This window comes from Equus caballus, chromosome 18 (assembly GCF_041296265.1).
Source record: "Equus caballus isolate H_3958 breed thoroughbred chromosome 18, TB-T2T, whole genome shotgun sequence".
Taxonomy (NCBI): domain Eukaryota; kingdom Metazoa; phylum Chordata; class Mammalia; order Perissodactyla; family Equidae; genus Equus; species Equus caballus.
Genome location: NC_091701.1, coordinates 15799424 through 15826757, shown reverse-complemented (window position 1 = coordinate 15826757; position 27334 = coordinate 15799424). Strand labels below are relative to the sequence as shown.

Here is a 27334-nt window from a genome sequence, read left to right as displayed (position 1 = left end):
TCTGAAAAGGCTGGAAGAGATGCATGCTCCAAATGTACAGACATCAATGCAAAACCATCAGAGCCATGAAAGTGCAAGGAATCATGACGCCACAAAAGGACACAATATTTTCCAGTCACAAACCCCAAATAAATGGTTATGTGTGAATTACCTGAAAAATAATTCAAAATAGATATTTTAAAGCTTAGTGAGATTCAATAAAATACAAGTGGACAACTCAATGAAAAAAGAAGCAAATATAAATTCTAGAGCTGAATACAGTGATTGAAATGAAGAATCCAATTGAGAGTTTCAACAACAGGTTCTAACAGGCAGAAGAAAGAATCTGCAAACTTGAAGGCAGATATCTTGATAATATCCAATCAGAAGAGAAAAAAGAAATTAGGTGGAAAGAGTGAAGAAAGCATACGTTAATTATGAAACACAATCAAGTAAAATAATATTTGCATTACAGGAGTCCCAGAAGGAGAAGAGACAGAAAAAGGGACAGAAAACTTATTTGAAGAAATAATGTCTGAAAAATTCCTTAATCTGAAGAGAGATATGGTCACCAGGTACATGAAGCTCAAAAATCCCCAAACAGATTGAACCCAAAGAGGACTTCACCAAGGCACATTGTAATCAAGTTCTCAACAACCGAAGAGAGAATTTTGAAGGCAGCAAGAGAGAAAAGACTCATCACACACAAGGGAATCCTGATAAGACTATGAGCAGATTTTTCAGCAGAAACCTTGTAGGCCAGGAGAGAATAGAATGATATGTTCAAAGTACTCAGAAAAACAAATGTCAACCAGAATACTTTACCCAGCTAAGTTATCTTTCAGAAATGAGGGCAAATTAAAGACTTTCCCAGACAAACAAAAGCTGTGGGAATTTATCACCACCAGACCTACCTTACAAGAAATTCTGAAAGGAGTACTTCAAGCTGAAATGAAAGGACAATTACTAGTAATATGAGAACATATGAAAGTTTAAAGTTCACTGGCAAAAATGAATATGTACTCAAATTCAAAATACTCCCATACTACAATGGTGGTGTTTAGACCACTTTGAACTCTATCAGGTAGATTAAAAGACAAAAATGTAAAAATAGCTATAGTTACAATATTTTGTTAATGGATACACAATATAAAAAGATGCAAATTGGGACACCAACAACATAAATTAGGTGGAAGGAAAATAAATATGTAGAACTTTTTTATGCAAGTGAAGTTATTATAACCTTAAATTATACTGTCATAATTGTAAGGTGAAATTATGACAGCTTCATGGTAAACATAAAACTAAAATCTATAATAGAAACACAAATGGCCAAGAGAAAGGAGTCAAACTGTACCACTACAGAAAAGCATCGACTCACAATGAAAGACAACCAGAGAGGAAGAAAGGACAAAGGAACTGTAAAACGATTGGAAAGCAACTAACAAAAGAGTAATAGTGAATTATTCCCTATTAATAATTACTCTAATTACAAATGACTTCAATTCTCCAATTGAAAGACAGAGTGGCTGGATCAAGACCCAACTATATGTTGCCTACAAGAGATTCATTTAAGCTTTAAAGATATTCTTAGGCTGAAAATGAAGGGATTGAAAAAGATGTTCCATACAAATGGAAACCAAAAGATGACAGGGGCAGCTATACTTATAGCAGAGAAAATAGACTTTAAATCAAATGCTGTAACAAGAGACAAAGAAGGTCATTATATAATGATAAAGGGGTCAATTCATCAAGAGGATAGAACAATTATAAATATATATGTACCCAATACTGGAATATCTAAATATATTAAGCAATTTTTAACAGATCTGAAGGCAAAAAGAGATAGCAATGCAATCATAGCAGGGAGCTTTAATACCCGACTTTCAACAGTAGATAGATCATCTGGACAGAAAATAAATACGGAAATAATGGATTGAACTGTACTTTAGACCAAATGTACCAGACATATCGACATACCTCATTGTATTGTGCTTTGTGGATATTGCTTTTTTTATAGGACACTCCACCAGCAAAAAGATTACGAACCGCTGAAGCTCAAATGGTGGTTAGCACTTTTTGGCAAGAAAGTATTTTTTAATTAAGCTATGTACATTTTTTTGGGAAGTAATGCTATTGCACACTTAATAGACTACAGTATAGTGTAAACATAACTTTTATATGCACTAGGAAACCAAAAAATTTGTATGAATCACTTTATTGCAATATTCACTTTATTGTGATAGTCGGGAACCAAACCCACAATACCTCGAAGGTATGCCTATATACAAAACATTCCATCCAACAGCAGCAAAATATATTCTGAAATGCACATGGAACATTCTCCAGGATGGTTCTTTGAAAAGATGAACAAAACTGATAAATGTTAGCTTGATTAAGAATAAGAGATACGGCAAAATAATAAAATTATAAATGAAAGAGGAGACCTTACAACCAATACCACAGAAATATAAAGGATCATAACAGACTACTATGAACAATAATGTGCCAAAAATTTAAATAACTTAGAAGAAATGGATAAATTCCTAGAAGCATACAACTTACCAAAACCAAGTCATGAAGTAATAGCAAATCTGAACAGACCAATAATGAGCAAAAAGACTGAATCAGTAATCAAAAACCTCCTGATAAATAAAACCCAGGACCAGATGGCTTCACAGGTGAATTCTACCAAACATTTAAAGAAGAATTAATACCAATTCTTCTCAAATTCTTTCAAAAAGGAAAACAATGCTTTCAAACTCATTTTATGAGGCCAGCATTACTCTAATGCTGAAGCCAGATAGAGACACTACAAGAAACAAAAGTTACATAGCTGTGTCCCTGATGAACATAGATGCAAAAATTCTCAACAAAACATTAGCAAACCATTTCATAACACATTAAAAAGATCATACAGTATGCTCAAGTGAGATTCATCCATAGGATGCAAGGATCATTCAACATACAAATATCAATAAATGTGATACATCACGTTAACAGAATGAAGGATAAAAATCATAAGATCATTCCAATAGATGCAGAAAAAGCACTTGACAAAATTCAACATCCTTTCATGATAAAAACTTTCAAGAAATTGGGTATAAAAAGAATGTTCCTCAACATAACACAGACCATATATGATAAGCCCACAACTAACATCACATTCAATGATGAGAAGTTAAAAACCTTTCCTCTAAAATCTGGAAAAAGACAAGGATGCTGACTTATGCCATTTCTATTCAACAGAGTAATTAGTAATCCAGTAATCCAGTAATTCAACTGGAGCAATCACACAAGAAAAAGAAACAAAAGGCATCCAAATCTCAAAGAAGAACTAAAATTATCTCTGTTTGCAGATGACATGATCTTACATATAGAAAACCCTGACGACTGCACAAAAAACCTATTAGAACTAATAAATGAATTCAGTAAAGTTGCAGAATACAACATCAACACGTTGAAATATGTTGCATTTCTATACACTAAAAATGAGCTATCAGAAAGAGAAATTAGGAAAGCAATCCCAGTGACAATATCATTAAAAATAAAATACTTAAGAAAAATTTAACCAAGGAGGTAAAAAAACCTATAGACTGAAAACTACAAGACACTGATAAAAGAGATTGCAAAAGACAGAAATAAATGAAAAGATATTTTTGGGTTGGAAGAATTAATATTATTAAAATGTCCATACTACCGAAAGTGTTGTATAGATTCAGTATAATCTCTATCAAAATCAAATGGAAATAGCAAAACTTGTTTTAAAATTTGTATGGAAACAAAAAAGAACCCAAATAGCCAAAGCAGTTTTGCAAAAGAAGAACAAACCTAGAGGAATCCATGCTTCCTGATTTCAAACTGTATTTCAAATCTGTAATAATCAAAACAGTATGGTATTGGCATAAGAACAGACCAGAGATCAATGGAACAGAACAGAGAGCTTAGTCATGAGCCCATACATACATAGTATGTATAAAACTGATTTTTGTCAAGCACAAAAGGAACACAGAGTGGGGAAAGGACAGTCTCTTTAATAAACGGTGTTTGGAAAAGTGGATTTCCTCATGCAAAAGAATGAAACTGGACATTCTTACACTTCTTACCAAAATTAACTCGAAATGGATCAAATACATAAATGTAAGGCCTGAAACCATGAAACTCCTAAAAGAAAACAAGGAAAAAGATCTTTGACATTGATCTTGGCAGTGATTTCTTGGATAAGAAACCAAAAGCACAGGCAACAAATGCTTAAAAAAACTAGTGGGACTACATCAAAGTAAAGAGCTTCTGCATAGCAAAAGAAAAAATCAATAAATTGAAAAGGCGACCTACAGAATATGACAAAGTATTTGCAAACCTTATATCTGATAAGGGCTAATATCCAAAATATATAAAGAATTCATATAACTCAATATTAAGAAAGTAAATAATCCAATTTAAAAATGGACAAAGGATCTGAATAGATATTTTACCAAAGAAAATATATAAATGGCCAATAGATACATGGAATGATGCTCAACATCATTAGTCATCAGGGAAATGCAAATCAAAACCACTATGAGATATCACCTCACAACTGTTAAGATGGCTATTATCAAAGAGACAAGAGATAACAAATGTTAGTAAGGATGTGCAGGAAAGGGGACCCGTATACACTGTTAGTGGGAATGCAAATTGGTACAGCCATTATGCAAAATAGTATGGCCATTTCCAAAAAATATTAAAAAATTAAACTACCCTATGATCTAGGAATTCCACTCCTGGTTATATATCAGAAGGAACTGAAATCAGTCTCTTTAAGAAATATCTGCACCTCCATGTTAAATGCAGCATTAGTCACAATAGTCAAGACATGGAAGCAACCTAAATGTCCTTCAGTGGACAAATGGATAAATAAAAGATATGTATATATTTTTTCACATATACACACATTGGAATATTATTAAGCCTTAAAAAAAGAAAAATCTGCCATTTGTGACAACATGCATCAACGTAGAGGGCATTATTCTAAATGAAATAAGAAGCAAGAGAGAGAAAGACAAATACTGTATGACATCATTTATATGTGATATCTATAAAAAAGCACCAATCCTTTAGAAATAGGGAATAGAATGGTGGTTGCCAGAGGCTAGGGGGAGGGGAGAATGGGGTGAAGGAGATCAAGGTGTATAAATTTTCAGTGATTAAATAAATAAGTTCTGAGGATCTAATGCATAGCATAGTGACTATAGTTAATATTACATTATTGTATATTTGAAGTTCCCGAGAGTAGAACTTAAGCATTCTCACCTCATACACAAAAAAGTTAACTATATGAGGTTAACTATGTGAGGATGTGCTCATTATATTGTTCTTGGTAATCATTCTGCAATGTATATGTATATCAAATCATCATGGTGTACGCTTTAAATACGCACATTTATATTTATCAGTTATTCCTAAATAAAGTTTAAAAAAGGAAGAAACTATTGACATGTCTCCTAGAAGTCTGTTTCATCAAGTTCTTACTTTCTAGTCACTTTGTTTCTTCTCGTTTGCCTCAATTTTATGTCTTTTTTTCTAGTAGGATGTGTTTTTTAAATATAAATAAATAAATACAAATTATAGTTAAAATTAGTTAAAGAAAAAAATGTATATAAGTTGGAGATTCAAAAAAATGTATTTTAATGACAAAAGAGAGGTAGTTATTTCATATAATAATTCAGACCTGGGTCTTGGCTTCGTTGGCGTCAGTCAGTAAGACAAAAACTGTATTACTTATTGCTAAGGTCAATTTAAGTGAGTTGAGGTTCAGACTGATAGGCTATTATCAACTGTCTGTAGGAGAGGATTGTGTTGAGTTTGCACTAGGGTCCCTCTACCCTTCCCAACATGCCTGAAAAGCGAAATACACTCATATTCAGCTGACTGGAAAAGAGAAGTGTTATAGCCGGGGAATGACTGGAGGATGAAGATGGTGCCCTTTGAAATGCACAAATGCTTTGTGGGGGAGCAATTCTGTGACAAAGTTCTAAGGAGAGCACAGGGCCCAGATGGAAGAAGGTTTCCAGGAGAAACTGGAGTTGGATAGGAGGTGCTGGCCCTGCAGGAGTTACTCCATGCTCTAATCAACCGCTTTCGAGAGAGGAGTATTGAGTTTCAAAAATTAAAATGAGATAGCAAGTGACATAAGAGAAAAGTAGTTAGATGAATAATGTGGGACCTTTCCAGAAACTGCTGTAGGTATTAAAAGTTCTTTTGAAATTGAATTCAAATTCTTAAGATAGTAAATACCTAGCATGGTGACTATCATTAAATAAAATCTTTCTTCCTTCTATGGAAACTACATAATTCCTTCAAGATTAGGTACTCTTGCCTCCTAAAATACTTTTACCAAAAACTAAACTAAAATAAAGATTGTCTGTCTTACCTCGGCACTGGTTTTGTTCTTCCTGAAGTGTTGGAAAGGGATTATGGATAAGGAGGGGGAAATTATTTTTTAACCGATGGCTTGCTGCAGGCCACATCTCTTTCTGCGAGACCTGACCAGAGTGAGCAATAGGCACGGTAGGGGCCTGAATCTTCTCATGCATACAGTGAATTGTAGGAGGAGTTGGGGTGATAAAAATTGTCAAAAGAGGGAGCTGTTTAAGACTGATTCAGAAATATAGAGTACATAGATTAAGAATACTCATAGTTGTGGAGTGTGTACGTTAAAAGACACTGTTGTGTACTCTTTGTGAAAGTATAATTTTTATAGGTTTTTTTTTGAGGGGAGTGGAAGATCTAATATTTCAGTTTCTAACATAATTTTGACATACAAGCTTTTAACAAGCAATGCCACTTTTAGGAACTTTCAAAATATTTCTCACACCATTATTTATAACAACGATAAATTGAAACAACAATAAAGTTCTGCAGACAAGAAAGTGGCTAAAAAAATTACGTAGCTTCTTATAATTGAGTATCATTCAGCCTAAAAAAATGAAGTACATGTGTAGAACAAGATGAAAAGTAATTCAATTTTCTTTTGTTTTTCTTTTAAAAAGATAGATGACTGATTAACTGATAGGTAGGTAGGAGGGAGAAATAAAGGGGCAGGTAGGAAGGGTTGATGAATGTACAGAAGGAAAGATGCATAAAAAAGAAACTGAAATGATACATGCTAAACTTTGTCGTTATTTTTATGAATAAAATTGTAGCGACTAGGGAGGAAATTTCATTTTTTGCTTACCCCTCCAAACTCCTCATATTACTTTAAAAATACATTACATTTAAAAAATGTAATATACATCCAAAAGCTTTTCTTATTTAGGGGAGACTATGATGTTTGAACTGAATTGTATTTTTAATATGCTCCTCACCTTATCTGAACAACAAATCGAAGTTTACAAGCATACATAAAATTCAACAAGCTAGCATAAATAAGATGTTTGGGATAAAGAATTGATTAGGCAGGAAGTGATCATAAAATAGAGTAGTAATAAGGCTTAAAAATGCATAACATAATGTCCAAAAATGTGGTTCCATGCTGTCTGGCATCTAAGAAGAGCTCAGCAGAGATTTATTTTATGTGCAAATTAATAAAAGCCAAATGACACTTCCCAGACACAATATCCATAGTGTCTCCAGGACTTTAAAAATCTCATGCATATTTTGCATTAAAATTAGGGTTAGAATAAGCATTAACTAAGAGACTGACCCATATGCCCACTTGCCCAGCATCAGATCTCATCTGGAACCTTCACTTGGTCTGCTTTGTCATAATACATATAGAAATATGTCCTTCCCCTCAGAAAAACAAACAGGCTGAGAGCATTAATGGTGTAAGGTAGATAATGGGACAGGTTTTTATTAACAGTCATATAGAATCTTGAACAACTCTTATGATTATCATTCTCTGCTTTGTTGAAAAGGCCACGCCTGTAGTACTGTGTTCAGTTCTTGTTTTCATTTTTTTAACACGTACACAAACAACCTGGACCACTTTCAGGGGAGTGTGGCTGGAAGAATAAAGTCACCATCTATGACAAAGAGTTGAAGCCAGCATTTTGTTGGGGAGGTCTCAAAGAAAGAGGGGGGACAAAAGGACTGTGTAATATCCATTTTCAAATACTTAAAAAGATACAACTACATGGAAAATGAATTAAATGAATGAGTAAACTAGGACTTGCAGTTGGAGCTTAGAGGGTGATACATTTGAGTTTGACTGAAGAACAGATTTTCTAATGTGCAGATCTGCCCATTGCTGAAATTAATTCCTCACGAAGCGATGTTTGCTATTTGGCTTTAACTGAACTATTACAAGATCAGGGCTTGACTACTGGAAAAATTTCTGGGCTAGAAAATTCTAACATCTCCAAAATGTTTCCAGATCTATGGTCAGATTATCTTTTTTCCTTGCATAGTAATTGACAGATATGAAACTAATGTGAAGCATTATGTAACACACACGCAAAAAACACGAGTATACTATTTTTATTTATTAATGTAGCATAGGGAAATGAGATTACTTAACATTGAAAAAAATGGATAACAGTAACATTGTGACTCATCTTTATCTGGGTACATTTTAAAGGTCTTTGTCAATCAGTTTTCAAGTGTTTGCAGAATTCAGCTATTTACTGGAAATAGGGTAGACCAAGTAATACAAAAACAACAAACAAACAAAAATTTACTACATTTTAGAGAAAAAAATTATAAAATAGCACTCTTTTTACAACGTGTATGAAGAAACAGTTAAATTGGTAATCTCAGGTTTTTGCTTTCTATTGAATTTTCTAACCGAAAAGCCTTGGGCAGTGTTTTTTCAAGAATGGTGTTCTTTTCATATATGACTTTAATAAAGACAGCACACTGCCAAGATCCATAGAATGGTAGATGAGCAAATTGCTCTGTGTTTTACTGCTCACTCGTCTCCTGCATTCATAGTATTTGACAAGTAGAACTTAAATGGAAACACGTTTTCCTTCTTTTTTCTTAAGAGGACAGTTACTCTGAAAACTTAAATGAAACATACTGGGGTAAGGCGGCATAAATTTCCCTCCCCATTTGTTAAGATCCAATCTACATGCAAACTCTTCCAGACACATTGTATTAGGTTGGTTAAACAGATATGATACTAGCTTTTTAAGAGAATGGAAGTCAGATGACATCCAAGTAGAGATTCAGGGCTATTATTCATGCCAATGTCCTGTGATTTTTCATGAACTAACATCTTGCAAAAGAAAGGAATCCAGGAATGCTGTGATAAATATTAGATGGCCTGTCCTGACCAGAGTTCTAAGGGATCAAGCTAGGCATCAGAGGCTTTCTGGAGTCTAGAGGACAAGTCTGTGAATCTCACTAGGTCGTGAAGATGTAGGCTAATACTATCACCCGGGAATAGACATGAATGGACCAAGGGATAGAAGATCAATGGCTACATTGGGGTCAATGATCCAAACATAGGATCACCACATCGTGGAATCAGGAGTCCCAGTAAAAAGTTCTGTAGATTAGTAGGCCAGAATCTAGATTAGGTATGAGTTACACATGGAATGCAATGATGAAGCTTTGATACTGAAGTTTGTAGAGATGGTGCTATCCAAACCATTCTGCCTGAAGCCAGTGGTTTCTGAGAGGGAATGGACAAAAGAAAGTGGCTTTTGGACTAGGGATCAAAATACAATGGAGAAAAATCACAGCAAATTCCTTACTGCTGCACAGCCTTGACCCCTCCATTGTTCTAATCATATTTACTACTGGCCTCTAAAACTTTGGCTTTCTAACCAGCTTACTTTACCTGTGTCTGTGATCCAACTTGCCTAAAATGCACATGCTCTGTCTATCGACCCTCTATTCTAGGCCCAACATTATCTCTTCACTCCTTAGAGATCTGAATTCAAAAATAGGACAGGCAGGCACTTGTATCTGCGTAAATATTCATGAGAACTCTATTTTCTATTTTGAGCACTAGTATTATGAACTTTCATTACTGCAGGATGTCTATAAACTCAGATTTGGAATTTGATTAGAATAATGGCAGAATTATTGCTAATAAGGCAAATAAACTATTTTCAAAGCTAAGCAGGAAATCCATATACTTTATTCTGAGAAAAACCATGCCAGTAAGCTTAATAATCAAAGCTGTATGAATTACCCATACCCCAAATAGAAAAGCAAACAAAACAATTACCCAAAAAATGGATTTCAGACAATACAGTCAACATATGTACATGGTTTTCTACCCTGGGATTCATTGTTACTTATCAGTTGTCCTTCCTCAGCAAACATAAGTCTACGGACAAATATACTTAACTATGTTAGCCGGAATGCTCAGTTTCATGACAGGGCTCAACAGTTGACTGGTCTTCTATTTAAGCTGTTGTAGACTTCACTAACATCTTAATGAAAGCAGAGGTAATTTCCTCTAGGAAATAATGCTTGAAATTAAAGACTTGATTTCAAACGGGAAAGATATATGTAAACAGAAAGAGTTGGTCTGCTGGTTTTGCTACTGACTAGCTACATAAGGGACTTTACTCAAGCCATTCAACTAATTTGGGTCTTAGCTTCTCATCTGTGGCATTAGGGGATTAGACTTGATAATGTAGAGGGACCATTCCTTTCTGTTATACTATAAGTAATTATTGATGGATAGACAAAATGATTGACTCGTTGGTTAAAGTCTAATTTTGAGTACCTGAATTCATTTAAATTAGTTTTGAGGGGTCTTCATTTAGAAGGCATATACAAGGGAGTGTGTGTGTATCTTTTAAGTCAATGCTTATCAAAGAGGGACAATTTTGCCTCCCAGTGGACATTGAACAATGTCTGGACACATTTTTGATTGTCACAGAGATGGGGGTGCTACTGGCTTCTAGTTGGTAGAGGCCATAAATGTTGCTAAGCATCTTAATATCCACAGTACTACCCTCCCACAACAAATAATTATTCAGTCTGAAGTGTTGATAGTGTCAAGGTTGAGAAATCCTGCAACTGGTTATGGTCTAGGTTGACAGCATACTCTATTCTTCTGGGCATTGTGATCAGTCCAAAAGGGGCTTGTCATCTAAATCAGACACAGCAGAAGCAGAATCCTTTTTTGTTCTCATAAGGAAAGGATCTCTCTATTTTCTTTCTCAATCACTAAGGGTTGGAGGCCATGTTTGTCCCTATGGTTGAGATTCCACCTCATTATGTGGGTAACAGTCACAATTAAAGAATTCAGTCTATGTATTTCTTCTTATTATGAATTAAAATATTCATTATGTCCTAGTGTAATAATTTTTTATAAATCTTTCATCGACTACGAAAGAAGTGCATTCTCCTTTTTCATGTCATAGTAATATAAATGTATGAATACAATTGATATTATGGATTGTCATTTAGCCTTTCTGTATGATTATAGCCAACTAAAAACCAATAAAGAGATTTTCATTGATTCCTGTAATTTTAATGATTTTCTATATTTGGGCAGGACTTATTTGGCTATTTGTGTGTGTATGTGGAAATATATATGTATATATATGTGTGTAAAAGCAAAGACACATCTATAAGTAAAAGAACTAAATTTTCTATTTCCATTATGTCATTAATACCATTAGCAAGATCTGTTTTTCTCTTTGTAACACATTTTTTTTCTAGTTAAGGTTGACATTTACTAAATGTTTCATATTCTGTTGATTTAACTTTAAAAATAAAATATCAGGCTAACATATGGCTGTCCTTCACACTAGAGGTTCCTGGGGAGCCTCACAAAATGAATACACCTAGTATTTTGCTCTTATTTCCTTTATTAACTCCATTTATTTCTTTATTCCCCTTAGACAAAAGGACCAGTATTTTCAAATAGGAAGTTGTCTAAGTGAGCTTCTCACTTAACTTTAATAAAGATTCATCCTTCATGTGTCATTCAGATATCATGACTACCCTGCTCATATCCAAATTCAGATTTCTTGCTTACAAGGTTTCATAAGTTTCTGGAGACTTGGGTTCCAGCCTGGCTCTAACAGTCACTTTCCATGTATCTTTAGATAAATTACATCTATATACTGTGGCTCTCTTTCTTTTTTAATAATCTGGTCATAGCTTTTTCTCAATTTGTCTCAGAAATAGAATGGGATAATAAATATTAAGAGAATCTGAAAAATATTAATGGCCATATACATATATATGGGTGATGGTATAATTTAAACATTAGGTAACAGTGGCAACAGCAACAAAACCATAAAATGGACAAGGGCAAATAAAAAGCTATGGTATGAAAATTCCTGGGAAATTTTACGTTTGGATAATGTTATTCATTTCTAACTTGGAATCTGAATAATTACTTCAATGTTCATTACTAAAGCTTCTGAAACAGTGGCTTATTTCAAGGCCAAGTAGATCGTGTCTTTCCTCACTAAACAAAGCTGGTTGAACGCCTCCTACTTGCCACACACTGAATAATGTCCCAGTAAATTCCAGGATGAATCAAATTGGTTCCTTGTCCTTGAGAAGCAGCGGGTTCAGGTGAGATGGAGTGACAGACACAATAATAGAGCCATATACAATATAGAGTGGAGCAAACAGAAGATGGATAAGCTCTTCTCAATAAGAGGGCTCAAGACACACTTCACAGGGGAGGAAATGTTTGAATTGGTATGTTATAAGTGTGTTTGTCTTGGAGAAGGTAGGAATATCAGAAGGCAATTTTTACTTTGAAGCTCTGGCCTATATTGAAGCAAAGGTCTTTGATAAGTACTAGAGAAACTATTCACCGAGACAGGACTGATACTGCTACTGTTGGACTCTCGGCTCTAGAAAAGTGGAGTCTGCCAATGCTTTTTCTGATGTGGGTTTACCTATACCATTGTTATGATCAGGCACAATTTGGAAATATATACAGAAAGTTTTCGAGAGTTTTCTTGGGATTAGAGATTATAACTGCATGTTAAAATTCTTTTCCAAGTGCCTGGGTAGATTTGCTATCAACTTCAAAAGTATAAAGTATTTTCTTTTTACCTTATTGTAAAAAAAGCATAGGCTGCATGAAATGATATTTTTAGCAGATGAAAGCTCTTTGGAGATGATTTAAAATGAGGAAACACACTCTGCAAGTATAATGTGAAATATTTGAGACGCTGTCCTCTTCAGAGCTAAGAACATTGATTGGATTTCAATTCTGTCTATTTCTATGGCCGTGTGGCAAAGTGTTTAAGAGCTCAGACTCTGAAGGTAGATGGACCTAAGTTTGAATTCCTGCCATGTATGTGATTAGCTATGTGTTGGCATGTTGCTTAACCTCTCAGAACTTTAGTAGGTTCCTCAATATTGTCAAACTAAAAATAATACCTTCTAAAACGGTTGATACAATCTGACGAAATACTGTGTGTGTGTGTGTGTGTGCATGTTTAGCAAAGTGGTTGGCAAATATGAAGCATTTGGTTAGTGTTTAGTATTATTATCTCATTATTGTTTTACTGTTGTTGTTATTAATGTATTTGGGCAGAAGTAATACATTGTGAAGGTTTCTCATTCCTTTCTCGAGATGTGTACAAATGTTGCATGTTTGAAATGAATATCTAAGATATCTTTGAACGGAAGAGTATGCCAAAATAGAGATGAAATAATGTCCAAGGGGTGTGCAGAGATGGATAAGAGTAGTTGCCTCTATTTGAAAAGGCAAGGCCAAGCCTTTATTCACATGGCTATCTCTCCCTGTAATGGCCTCCTTCTCTTTATCTACTTGATAGGTGCTAATTCATTTTTCATGACTCTGCTCACCATCCTTATCTTGATTAGTCCTTTTTTAACCTTTCATCCTCCTGCACCTTCCCTCTATCCCCAGCCTTATAGAGCTACCACTCCTCCTTGAACCTCGACTCTGCTATCTCTAGTGTGCACCTGGCATGTAATAGATGACAATTCTTAAGTAGAGTCTTAAGTGTATGTATATATTCTCTTAATAGGCCAAAAATCCTTCCAGGTTTTATTCTGTATCTCTGGAAGCTAGTAGATTATAGCAATTTCATACAATTTTGATGTGTGAATGAATATGGCAGACTTTCTATATCATGAAAGATGAACAGGAGCTATCCAATTGTTGGAGCTTATCAAGTTTCCTTGAGTAAGGGTAGTAGCCTCTATCTGCTATACTACCGAGATTTCTGCCATTAGAATAAACTATCAGAAACTGTGTCATAATCACCTTGTCTGAGCCCAGCAGTCTATTCTATGGTCTTAAAAACCCAATGGGACACATTCGTGTGAATAAACTGGAGTGAAACTCTCTTCTGAAGGAAATAAATTGACCCTTCTGAGGATGGATTCATGACTGTAATTTTAGTATCATAGACAGCAGTCGAGAATCACATGCTTCATGGGCTTAGAAAGGAAGAGATATTTGTGTGCTGTCTTCAGCTGGAGTGTTTTGCCACTGCAGCATTTACGTAGGCCCTATGGAAAAGGGATGTGAGGTTAAAGAGGCAGGGAAAGTAATTTGCTCTGTGAAAGCCTTAGGAGTTCTGATTAATTTTGAAACTTACAAATGGGTTAGGAAACCTAAGGACAGTTTTACAAACGACACGTGTATAGCAGGTTGATTTTGGCACTGAGAATAGGGTCATGCTTAGCATCAATAACAAGAGAAAATATGTTTTGATCCAGTCTTATTTCCCCTTTTTTTCCCCCACTATTAACCCCCTGCCCAAGACCATCTTCTACTATCACTCCTATTTTCGTGGAAGTATGGTTCTTTTATCTTTCCAAAGTGTTATTGTTGTTAGTGCTGTCAAGTTGATTCCAACTCCTAGTGACCCAGTGTGCAGCAGAATGGAGCCCTGTCTGGTCTTTTTGCATCATCCCCCACCTTCAGGTGCTATCAGACAATGCTCCACTGCTATTTTTAGGGTTTTCACACCGGGTTTTTCAGAAGTGGGTAGCCAGGGCCTTCTTCCTACTCTGTCTTATTCTGGAAGCTCTGTTGAAACCTCTCCACCATGGGTGACCCTACTGGTATTTGAAATATCAGTGACGTAGCTTTCAGCATCACAACACGCAGCTGCCATAGTATGACAATCCACAGATGGGGGTTGTGGTTCCCTGACCTGGACATAAACCCTGGCTGCACCAGCGAGAGTGCAGAATCTTAACCACTCGATCACCAGGGCTGGCTTCCAAAGCATCCTCATATCAATTATCCATTTTTTGTTCTTTAATTTCTCTAAATATCCATGCTCATTGTTATCAATAGGCTTTACTATTCTTAATCCCCTCTCCCCGTTTCTTCTACATACTTGGAATGCTCTGCTATTCTTTGACCCTTCTCTCAATTTTTCTTATTGTTCTAATTCTTTACTAAAACAGTAGTTAGGAAGTTGTCTTACTATTTCTATCCTCACTAATTGTCAAACTTTGTATACAGTCTATCTCAGTGGTTTCCAAGGATATTCAATCATACAAAGTTTTAGACTACTTTCATGGAGATTAAATTTTGATAGGTCTAAGTTTGTTTCTAAGAATGTCTTTACTTTATAAAGCTCTCCAAGTGCTTTTGATAGTCAACTGGGTTGATAGAAAATATATGTAGTATACTATATATATTCTAGTTGACCACTGGCCTCTTATATCTAATATAGTTCAATTACATATTGGTTCAATTATTTCATATTTATGGATTATTTCTTCTATGAGATATTGGAAATTTCTTGAAAATTGAGGTTATGTATTACATTATCTCTAACTACAGGTAATAAGGAAAGTATTTTGAATCTAGCTGATTTTAAGGAAATAATTCTGGTTATTTTTTTGCTGTTTATATCTTTAATTTGGTGGAAAGAAAAGTGCAATTTTAGCTCCTAGGGTGAGGCACCTGTTTTATGACGTGTTATTAGATGGAGTTAAGAAGAGGAAAGCACCCTTGTTGATGATGTTTTGGAATAGCTAAAGAAGTGTGAGGCTAGAAGCAGAAAAATCCCTGCAGTTGTACTCCAGCAGTAAGACTGGCTAAGTGATCATGCTGGGACAAAACACAAAAAATGTTGGAATGCATAGACACACACACCCAGTTAATTAGTCCTCTTTGCACATTTCTCATATGCATGAATTCAGTGATCATGGTTAAGCTAAATAGCATCAGTCCGCCAACACTAAGGATCAAGTGTCAGTTGCCATAGTATATTAGCTCTGTGTAATTTGCATAACATATGCACTTTATTGCTAGCTCTCCAGGCCACAAATCACTATGTAAATAAAAGACAAGCATCATGATCAATGACCAATCATGCCACTTCTTCAAAGTCTGTCTGTGATTGGTCACTGTATATCTCTTATTCAGTACAGACAGACTACAAACCACATACTTGTGTTGCCTTCTTGTCTCAAATTGATAAATCCATGTGACATTTTACAGAAATGAATAATCAAAAGAGAGAACAAGCCAAGAACAATAAAAGTGTATCAAACAAATGAAAAGTGATAATGCCGGAAGTGAAATTTGAATGGAATGTAGACCGACTTACAGAAGATGTACCTGAGGTGCGAATGTTGACATTGCTGCCATTCAAAAGTCTGTAGATAGGAACACAGAGGAACTTAGTGAGGGGAACTTATTGACACAAATGGGGAAAGTGGTTTTGACAAACAGATGAGCACGTCCCAGAAGGTGACACAGCCTACAAAACTTAATATTAAATGAACTCTCAGAGATATTGCATGACATTTAAAGCACAAAACATAAAGTAGTGGAAACAGATCCAAGCATAGAAAGGAGTGTGACAATCTAGTAAGACATAGAAAAGATACTTTGTATCATAAAGTTATGCAATGAGAAAAATAGACAAGCATTGTTCAAAATATTCAATGTTTCTCATACAAAACAAAAATACACTTTAGATCTCAATCTTTTTAATGTTTTAATTTATATCACACTAAATCAATATTAGTTTTACTACCTTTTTCATTTTCCTATACATTTATAACCACCAATAAAAGATTTTTTAATGTTTTGAAAAAATTCTTCAAAGCCACAGAACAATCATAATTTTTCCCATTGATTAATATCACCTTGCACAGTTGAAGCTTTCATGAACATTTTTGCAGTCCCACATACTGTATAAAGTGAGGATTGCCTGTACATTGTTTATATGAAGTGACTGAGCTTGCGAGAAAGTAAAGGAAATCTTTTGGACCAGTAAATGGCACAAGTGCCAGACTGTGTGTGTTAGCACTGATCCCAAACTTTGAGTTTTTATGGGACAAGGACATTCTAGACAGATGGAGAAAAATGAGAAAGGTATCAAATCCTTGTGGCTTGAGGAAAGGGAAAGTTGGTGGGCAGAGTTGCAGGAAATAATAGATGAAATATGAAAGGGGATGAGATTCTGCGGTTCCTTTTATCCAGCAGATGAATTTCATTTTTCTTTAGGTAAAAGCTTTCGGACAGATGTTATTGGAAGTGCAATATCATGTTTTGTTTTCTGAAACAACTCAGGTAATGGAAAGATCAGGGAAAAAAGATAACTTTTTCAGAGATATCAATAAAAAGGCTATTGCAATGCAAAATAAAATGAATATAGTGAGTGTGGAACGGTGATAAAAATCTAGAATCTCATTTAAAAAGTGATCACTCTACAGTGACATGTTGAACATATTCTATGTGCCTACCTCTGTGTTCAGTATAACCTGTAAATTAAATGCAGTGGATAAAATTGATAGTATTTGGTTTAAATTCCTGTTCCCAGATTTAGCTGTAAGAGCTCAGAGGTTTGATGTGATTAAAGGTTTTTGATCTTGAGGCAAATAAATTGTAAATTGATTATTTTAATTTGCTTTTCTAGAATGGTATTAAGTATAACTTACATAAGTCCTATATCAGCATGTTTGTGTGACATAAAGATTAAAACATTGAGCTAAGTGCTAAGTTGTAGGTCTCAGTTAGGCAACACCTGATTTCCGGTAATTGACGGAGGCTTGGGCTTACTCATCAGTGCTCAAATATTGGATGTACTCTATCTATCACTTTAAACACCATTTACTGAGGCCCATTTGGAACCTTGGCTTGGTATTGATGTTTGGATACAGCAGAGGACAGGATGGCACTAAAAGAAGACAGTAATAAAAAATTCAAATGAGAAAAACAAAGACTTGGAGAGTTTTAAAAACATGGAAAGCTACTTGTCTAATTTGAACTTTTCTTCTTCTAGTTCTGAAACTTCATTCAGTTTTCGTGCAAAACTATGTCTGAAAGTAAGGATTTGGATTTATATGAAATGCTTTCAACCTGAACTGTATTTAGTTCAATTAATTTTTCTACCAAAATAATAATTAATAACCACTCTATCAATAGCCAAATCGAAATGTGTTTAATCATTTGTAAGATATAGCAATTTCGTAAAATACAAGGTACAATATTTCTCTAAAGGAAGCAAGGAGTCTCATTGCTGAATAAAAATGCATGAAATTAAATCAGAATATAATTTATTGAGAATTATATCAAAATGCAGACTTTTTAGAATCATGAGAGACTTCAAATGTCATCTAAGCCAGCCCCCTATGTGATTTCATCTGGTGAGCAATTTCCATGGAAAAGATGATGTTTGAATTGACCCAAAATGGTGGTAAGATGCCCCTTAATACCGCCAGGGAGACTCTGTGAATTATTCTTCTCCAGTGTGTAAATCAAGCAGCAAACTGGACTCTGCTCCTTTACAAATGCAAACCGCCCTTCGATCGAACCACCTAGATAGGTTTCCAGCTTTAAAGAAGAAATATATTTTGTCAATTTCTACGCTTTATAGAGCAGATTGAAGCTGTTGACCCAGTGTTCCACTCACCCTCATCTGGTACCAGACACTTTTTTCTGGAGCCGCTCCTTACATGCAATGCAATATTTATTGGCCCAAGTAGCTGGAGTCCACCTCAGGCCTTGCCTGGAGATTTCAAATCATGACACAGATTCAAAAGGGGAGTCTGTGGATCCTAGTACATTGAAAGTGATTAGAAGAGGAACTTCCTCAGTGCCATTCATTGTGTGAGTGAACTATATTAATTGATGATCTAGGTTGAGTCTAAGAGAGCAAAGCAGAGTTTCGTTCCCTAGTGTGTGGATTCGTAAACACAGCTTTAGTATTATTTCAGTTATTTATGACTACAACAATTCCCCAGATAAATGTCTCTGTGGTGCTTTTAAAAGTGGAAAATGATACTGGATAGGAAAACAGAAGGCAACTTAAAGAGTGATAATCCAGCGTCACTACACCTTAATCATGTAGTAAATATCAGCTTACACTATGGCATGTGAAATATATTAAGAATATGACTAATATGTTTAAGTTCATTCAGCAGGAAATAGGTGTGAATTTTGAAGGTGATAAATGAGTCTCGGTGGTATTTTAAGAGCTGTCACTAAAAAAACATGAACAAAAATGATAACAGCACTTTTGTTATGTCTAAATTTTCATTCAAATACAATTTAACGTCTTTTATAACATGCATTTCATTTTATTAAATGGCTTTTATGCACCTCATGGTGCCAAACAGCTGACATTCATTTACCTCAGGATTAAAAGTCTTCTTTGTTTTATAGTATACATTAAAAATAATAATAAGTCCCTTTATATGACTAGGGGTTCAAATGAAATGAAGAGGAAAAATAGACATTAATGTGGATGGACATTCAAATTAAACAATAAATACGGTAAAAAAAAAAAAATATATATATATATATATATATATTTGGAAGCCAGCCTGGTGGCTTAGTGGTTAAGTTTGCACACTCAGCTTCAGTGGCCCAGGGTTCGCAGATTAGGATCCTGGTTGCGGACCTAGCACTGCTCATCAAGCCATGCTGTGGTGGCGTCCCACATAAAATAGAGGAAGACTGGCACAGATGTTTGCTCCACGATGATGTTCCACAAGCAAAAAGAGGAAGATTGACTAGTCGTCCTCACATACACAAAAACTAGTGAGAATAAGCACATGAAAAGATGCTAAATAATACTAATAAAGAAATGCAAATCAAAACCACAGTTCAGTATGACTTCATACTCATTAAGATGGTAATTATCAAAAACCAAAAATAAAAAGGTAAAATAACAAGTGTTGGCAAGGATGTGGAGAAACTGGAAACTGTGCATTGCTGATGGGAATGTAAAATGGTCTGACTTCTGTGAAAGCCAGTATGATAGTTCCTCAAAACATTAAACACAGAATTACCATACGATACAGAAATCACACTTCTAGGTATATACCCCAAAGAATTGAAAGCATGGACTCGAGATATTTTTACACCAATGTCTGATGTTCATAGCAGCATTACTCACAGTAGCTAGCCAAAATGTAGAAACAACTCAAATGTCCATTTATGGATGAACGGGTAAACAAAACATGATATACACATGCAATGGGATATTGTTCAGCTTTAAGCAGGAGTGCAATTCTGATACATGGTACAACATGGATGAATTTAGAAAATATTATTGCTAACTTTAAGTCAGACACAGAAAGACAAATATTATATGATTCCGTTTATACACGATATCTAAAGCAGTCAAGTTCATAGGACAGAAAGTGGAAGAGTAGTTACCAGGTCCTGGGAGTAGGCCGTAACAGGCAGTATTGTTTAATGGGTGCAGAGGTTCAGTTTGAGATGGGAAAAAACTTCTGGAGATGGATAGTGGTGATAGTTGCCAACAATATGAAGGTGTTTCATGCTGCTGAACTGACCACGAAAAATGGTTAAAATGGGAAAATTTATAATATATACTTTATCACAATAAAAAATAGTGAAAATATTTTTAACTTGAAAAATATACTCCACAAACACAGATAACAAAACAGAATTTCAGAAACTTCACTACAGAGGAATAAATTCAGTTTTATTTGGAGTTTAAAGAATGTAATTCAATTTCCCTGAATCTAGATACTTTTGTCTTTCTCCTCGGTGGCAGTTATTAGAAACAAATGAAATTCTTATTAAAATATTATCTAGTTTTTCATACAGTTGTGTGGAATGATTTTATTTATTAACCTTAAGTAAAATATAAACTACAATGCGTGTATTTATGATAGCTGTTCTAAGTTGAGCGTAAAATGGAGCTGTTATTGAAGATGTGGAATAAATTACATTTAAAGATACGAAATCTATAGACCAAATATTATAAAAAAAGAAATGATATAAAGCTTGATAAACATTTTAGACAATATTAGAAATTTTATGCTGCCTCTCAATTCTAGTTTATGTTGAGTTCCCACTATCAAATTACGGAGTTGCTGGTTTTAATTTTTACGGTAGTAATTGCACTCATTCAAATAGAAATACTTCAGGTGCTGCTTATTCTAACTCTTCATTTCATGAATCAACTAGTTCTTTTGACATCATTATTTTTCTTGATACTATTTCCATGAAATAAACCACGTGCCCTGGAGCAATTTGTCACTTAGAAAGATAAGTAATGTGTGTGTGTGTGTATAATGTCTCCATAAGTTATATGAAAAATGAATTTTAGTGACAACAAAATTTTTCTTCTCTAAAGAACAAATATGTTTATTTCATTAAGATAATCAGGATTACGGGACTGACACTGTTTTTCTCTTACATTGGTTTTCAGAAAGTTCAATGGCATATTCAAATATAAGAGCTACACAGAGTTTCATTTATCTATTTTATTCCAATTCTTCCTTTTCTTTAGCTATTTCTCTTTTATCTGTATTTTTCTTTTTTCTAATTTAGTGTTATGCATATTTTATTATTTCACAGTTCAACTTCTTATTTTAACACCAGCAAGATTTTGATGTGAATAATAAAACTAAACCCAATAAAATAAAATGATGGAAGTTAGTCACAAGAAAAAAAATGGAAAATAAATAAATGTAGTGCTAAGAGCTAAAGATGTAGTTGAATTATAGTGCTGTACAAATCCAGAGACAGGAATGGACACTTCCAGCGGGACGCTTCAGTGTGCTGGGGTGTATATGACCTGGATTTAGCTAGATGATGTGGGTGGGACTGGACAGTAGATAAAGATTCTATGTGGAGTCATGAGGGTTGAAAGTTGGGAAGGGCTTTTGTACGTGACCAATATATGTCTATTTGCAGTTTGGAGTCAGGTGAATTATTCTCTCTTCTAGGAAGCTTTTCTACTTCCACCTGTTCATATTTATGACAGATGATTAGTATGATTTTCTAGGATGCCCTATGGTTATGTTCACAATATCGCTTACCTGTCTCATATTCTAGACCTGTAAAGTTCAATATAGTAGCCACTAGCCACATGTGGCTATTGAGCACTTAAAATGTGACTATTTCTTGGTTTTGAGTTTCTGAAATCACACACTGTTAGTATAAATTTAGACTACAAATTTACACAGGAACACAGACCTAGCAATTTGAATTATCATGGGACACATTCTTTTTTAAAAAATTCTTCTCAAAACCAGGTCAAGACAAGTTGCTTCTTAATTTCTTGCATTGAGAAGTGAAGATCTTTTCTTTGCTAGGATTGCATGCCCATGAAGTCTTAGATCCGTGCAGTTGTCTCAGCTCTGCCTTGTATGGACATCAAAATCCAATTCCTTTCTCATAACTAAGTCCCAGGCTCCTGCCCCTTCTTACCATGGTCCTTCCCATTCAGCTTTGCTGCCTACTGCTCTAGATTTCTATTTTTCTTTCAATCTTCCAAGCACAGTTGTACTATATCTTTGTGTGAGTGTGTGCATGTGTAGTATTTCATCCAGTATTTCTAGATGTTATTGTGGGAGTGTTTCTTAGCATAATTCTTGAATTTCTGGAGTCAGAAGTGTTTTTTTTTTTTTTTTTCCTGATAACATTCAGTGTTCAATGGAACATTGCTTAAGATCAAAGCGGTGTTCTAGGAAGATTATTTTGGTTACTCACATGTGAGTAGATTACAAAAGAGAAGTCAATAGATCAAGATGCCATTTATTTAATGCCTTTGATGATTACTGAGAGATATCAGGTTTCAAAATGGACACAAATCCAGAGGAAAATTTACTGAATGCAGTCTGACTTTCTGAATGTACTTAGAGTAATTCCACCTTGCAACTATACTAAAAACTAACACCACAGACTTTTTTTTTTTCTTGAGGGGGTTTCATAATTGAGAGAAATGTAAGGGGAAAGAATTGAGCATTTTGGTCCACTGTTTGGTCCATCATCTGTCAAAGAATGGTTGCCTTTAGCAGTTCTGTACCCCATGTGGCTTTAGTTTCATCTGAGAATCCAGGATTAGAAAACTAAGGATAGCACTTTCTGGACAAGAAGGGAGGGTTTAACTAGGATCCAGGCTATTGGTATGTATTGTGTACTATTTTACTTATTCATCCTTTTTCAGTTTGTCTTTTTTATTTTACATTCATACTAATAAAGAACCTTTTTAAAGATTTAGCATTATGTTCTAACAAATCCTTTCTTTGATTTGGTTAGCCTAAGTCTAATCATGAGATATTCACCTGATTTTCATTAGTATCAATGACTTGTCTAAATATTTTAATGTGAATTCATCAAAGCTTAAAACAGTTTGAGCAGAGTTTTGTTGATGGTTTCACCCTTCAAAGTAGAAGACATACAAGTGGTGGTAAATCCTCCTCTCCCAGATTTTTATCTCTTAATGTTAAAAATCTATGATCGAGAAGCATTTTGTCATTGTTCTATAAAGGAAATGGTCTTCAAACCTTAGACTTTGAAACTTTATGGCAGTATTTTAAACCTTTAAATAAAATATTTTTTTATTCACTGAAAATTTGAGTTCCTGTTATGAGAATAAGCAGTGATGTACTGAACAGACTGCCCTTGATCTAATTGAGCTTAGAATCTAGAAGGGAAGATGGACATTACATTTGTGATTCTAAATATGATACATACTATATGTGGAGAAGTGTAGGGTTTTATGAATGGTTATATCAAAATGACTTAAGTCAAGATGATGGTTCTCAAAATGTGGTTCCCAAACAAGTAGCATTAGGAATACCAAGAAATTTCTTAGAAGTGCAACTTCTAGGGCCCCCTCTAAGACCTATTGAGTCAAAAGTATGGGGATGACACTTCGCAATCTGTGTTTTTAGCAAGGCCTCCACGTGATCTAGGTCAGTTCCTCAACTTGGGCACTGTTGAGATTTGAGACAGATAATTCTTGGTTGTGGGGGCTTATCTTGTGAATCGTGGTCTGTTTAGCAGCATTCCTGGCCTCTAACCACTAGATGCTGGAAGCATCTCCTAGTTGTGTCAACCAAAAATGATGCCAGATATTGCCAAATATTCCCTAGGGACAAATTCTTGGTGCCAGTTCCTCCCTCCCCCCATCTCCTCCTCCACACACGCCAGTTAATGTTCAGACAACATGCTCTGCCTTTTTTCTTGTCACAGTATGTGGTAAAGTGCTCTGAAACAAGTAGAAAGCGACTCCACCATGTTTACTCAATATAGGAATCCTAAATGAATTCAATCTCAAGTCTAAACAGAATCTGAGTTCTGGTCACTTCAGTCTTTCCTTTTCTTCTTCTTCTTTCCTTTTTTTTTTCTTCTCACTTCCTGCCCACTCCCCCATCTGTGTTTTTCCTCTCCCTCTCTTTTTCAAAGTAAAGAGTGAATAAATACTTTCATAGATTAATCTTAATTTGAACTTAAATAGTAACTCATTCTGTTTATATTCTAAACTTAGCAATTTAATGAATCTCATGTAATTAAAATGGCATTTATTTTCACATAAATTAGACTGAGCCACCTGCTCTTTCCTGAGACCTTTGAAAATAATTATGAAAGTGAAGGATATAATTTTCATTTTGTCTTAGATTAATAATAAATCAAAATATTCTCATTGATGAATTCTGTTATGTAGAATCCTCTGTCAATCACAGTCTTCCCTGGGAATTCATTTCTTTCCAAGTCTTTCTTTGTAGTTACTCATTCATTATATTTCAAAAACTTTTCCTAAGCCCTAGTTATGGAGCAGGAAGATGTTCCAGTTTCTTAGGTCTCTGAAACAAACTCCAAAGTATTTTAGTTTTCTCATTTTGAGGTCATAGGAGATCTCATTTGAGAACAGATTGCTAGGAGCCATGTAGATAAAAGTAGTTGCAGTTAAAAAGCAGAGATCACTGCTAATGGAACAGCAATGCATTCTGATAGGTTCATAAACATCCTTACACGTTCTAAAACCCTTAGCTAGACCTGCACCTGTGGCATGTTTCCACAGGTTAGTTGTGCTGGCAGGCCTTTACATTCCCATTAACATTTGGCTGATACTAACTGATAAGCGTCACTGATGGTCAAGGACATTTTATCTCCACTAACAACAGATTCTTGAACAGTGTGGTAGTAACACAGTTGTATTCCAAAAGGTGATAGATACAATGATGATGGTGATGGTGACAATAAATAATATGCAGTTGGAACAAGCTTGAGACAGGTATATTTCAAAGAGAACAGGAGGTTGTACGATAGGGCTGGTATTGAAATAAACACAACATCACGTAGACTTCAGAGAGGAGATTTTAGATATCATGTCATCTAGTTTTCGGTTTTGTTTTTGTTTTAATTTTTAAGAGCTTTTTATTGGCGAGAGTGCAGAACCGAGGGTGCTGGCCTGGTGCCAGCCAGCCCCAATCCTTTGGGGGTCAGGTGCAAAATACAGAAAGAGAATTGTAAATACAGCATTGGGTGGAGGGCTTGGGATTCAATAAATAACTAAATCCCTGTGGTCGGCAGGGGCAGGGCCTGCTCACAGTCTCACCCCAGCATCCAGAATTCTCAAAGATGCAGATTGTAAGCCTCAGGCTTACTCACAAAAATAAAATCTCATGTCCCCAGTGAACCCAGAGTTAGAAGACAGCTGGAGGATCAGGGACAGTCATAAAGGAGACAGATGGAAATGGTCAGATAAAAACAGGCAGAGAAAAGACAGAGGGAGAGGGACACTCGGAAAGAGGCTGCCAGAAACAACCAGAGGGCCGAGACAATCAGAAAAGAGACAGCTAGAGACAGTCAGATAAAGACAGCCAGAGAAAAGACAGCCTGAGACAGGGTAACTCAAAGTTTCCAGAAGCAGTGTGTCAATTCAACTGCGTGATTTGAGGGCCAATGCGACCTAGGCCGAGGTTGCAGAAGTGCTCACACACTACTCGTGCACACACACCCATCCGTATATAATTTATTTATTTATACATAATAGATATAAGTGCCCTTGGGGCACCAGGAAAAGAATAGACAGCTGCGGGAGGGATCTGGGTTCAGGGCCCCATGCGTGATCCGGCAGGTGGAATGTTGTTTTCCATGGAGCAAGGAGGGCAGCGTGATCCGTTCCCTGAGGTTAAAAAATATCAGTTTGCTTCATGATAAAATTCTCGTGAGGTGAAGCGCAGGGAAAGGTGGCATAGGGGAGTGAAAACCAAGATTTGGGGCTGGGGAAGGTGGGGGAGAGGAAGCTGGGAGGGTGGGAGCCAAGCCCCTTCGCGTTTGCCAGTCCAAATATATTGGGGAGTGGGCCTCAGCCCTTAAATCTTCTCCAGAAGAATGTCGAGCCTCTTGGCAACCTCCTCTTGCTCTTTTTCTAGAGAGGATATGGGAGTGTCAAGGGGAGGGAGAAGTTAGCCTTCTAGGCTGGAGAAAGGTGACAGGCCTTGAAAGAAAAAGCCCAGGGCTTGGGGCCAGGAAGTCTGAGGAAAAAGGCCACGCAGACAGATAATGGTCACCCCTCTCTCAACTGTCACCCCCGTGAGTCTAACTCACTGGTGAGGGGAGAAAGGAGGCAGTGGAGGGAGGAGAGACAAGGGAAAAGCTTTGGGGAGTGAGGGGCACAATCCTTCTGGAAGAGTTCTGTCCCACCAACCTCCACCCCACACTCCACCAGCTCATTTCACAGTGTAAAACACTCTAGCAGAACAGGCATCACAGGGCCCCTGCTGCCTGGATCAGAGAGGCTCAACAAGGATGTCCGGGAAAGGAGGCTGAAGGAGGGGCAGGGAGGCCTGCAATAATGTGTAATCACAAAAAGGAGCTGGAGGCTGAATTTGGAGGGATCCTGAGGAAGTGAGAAATTCAAATCACAGCCATTTAGACGGTGAAGGCGAGGTTTCTATTTCAAAATAAATCTGAGTTGGGGGACAGAGATTATCATAGGACAATCAACTTCCCTCTAAAGGGGTGCTCAGTTCAAATTAGGATCTAACCACATGGAAATGTTGGATAAATATGCTGAGGTCAGAGGAGCCGGGAGAATTAGCCTAGTCACTCACCGAAAGGGTGGGTATGGGAAACATTGTGAGGGGTGTGTGGCATTTCCTTTGTGGGCCTCTAAAGAGAGGACTCCAGCCCACCCCGCATCCTGTCCCTACTACCCCTTTTCCTCCAGCCTAAAGGTGGGCATCATCCCCACCCAGCCTTCCCCAGAGGTTG

At 35.9% G+C, this 27334-nt stretch overlaps 1 protein-coding gene across 4 annotated transcripts in view; it reads left to right on the top strand.

The window, feature by feature from the left end:
* Positions 1 to 27334, top strand: part of DPP10 (dipeptidyl peptidase like 10) — a 1231994-nt gene that overhangs the window by 862554 nt on the left and 342106 nt on the right. The window lies entirely within an intron of this gene.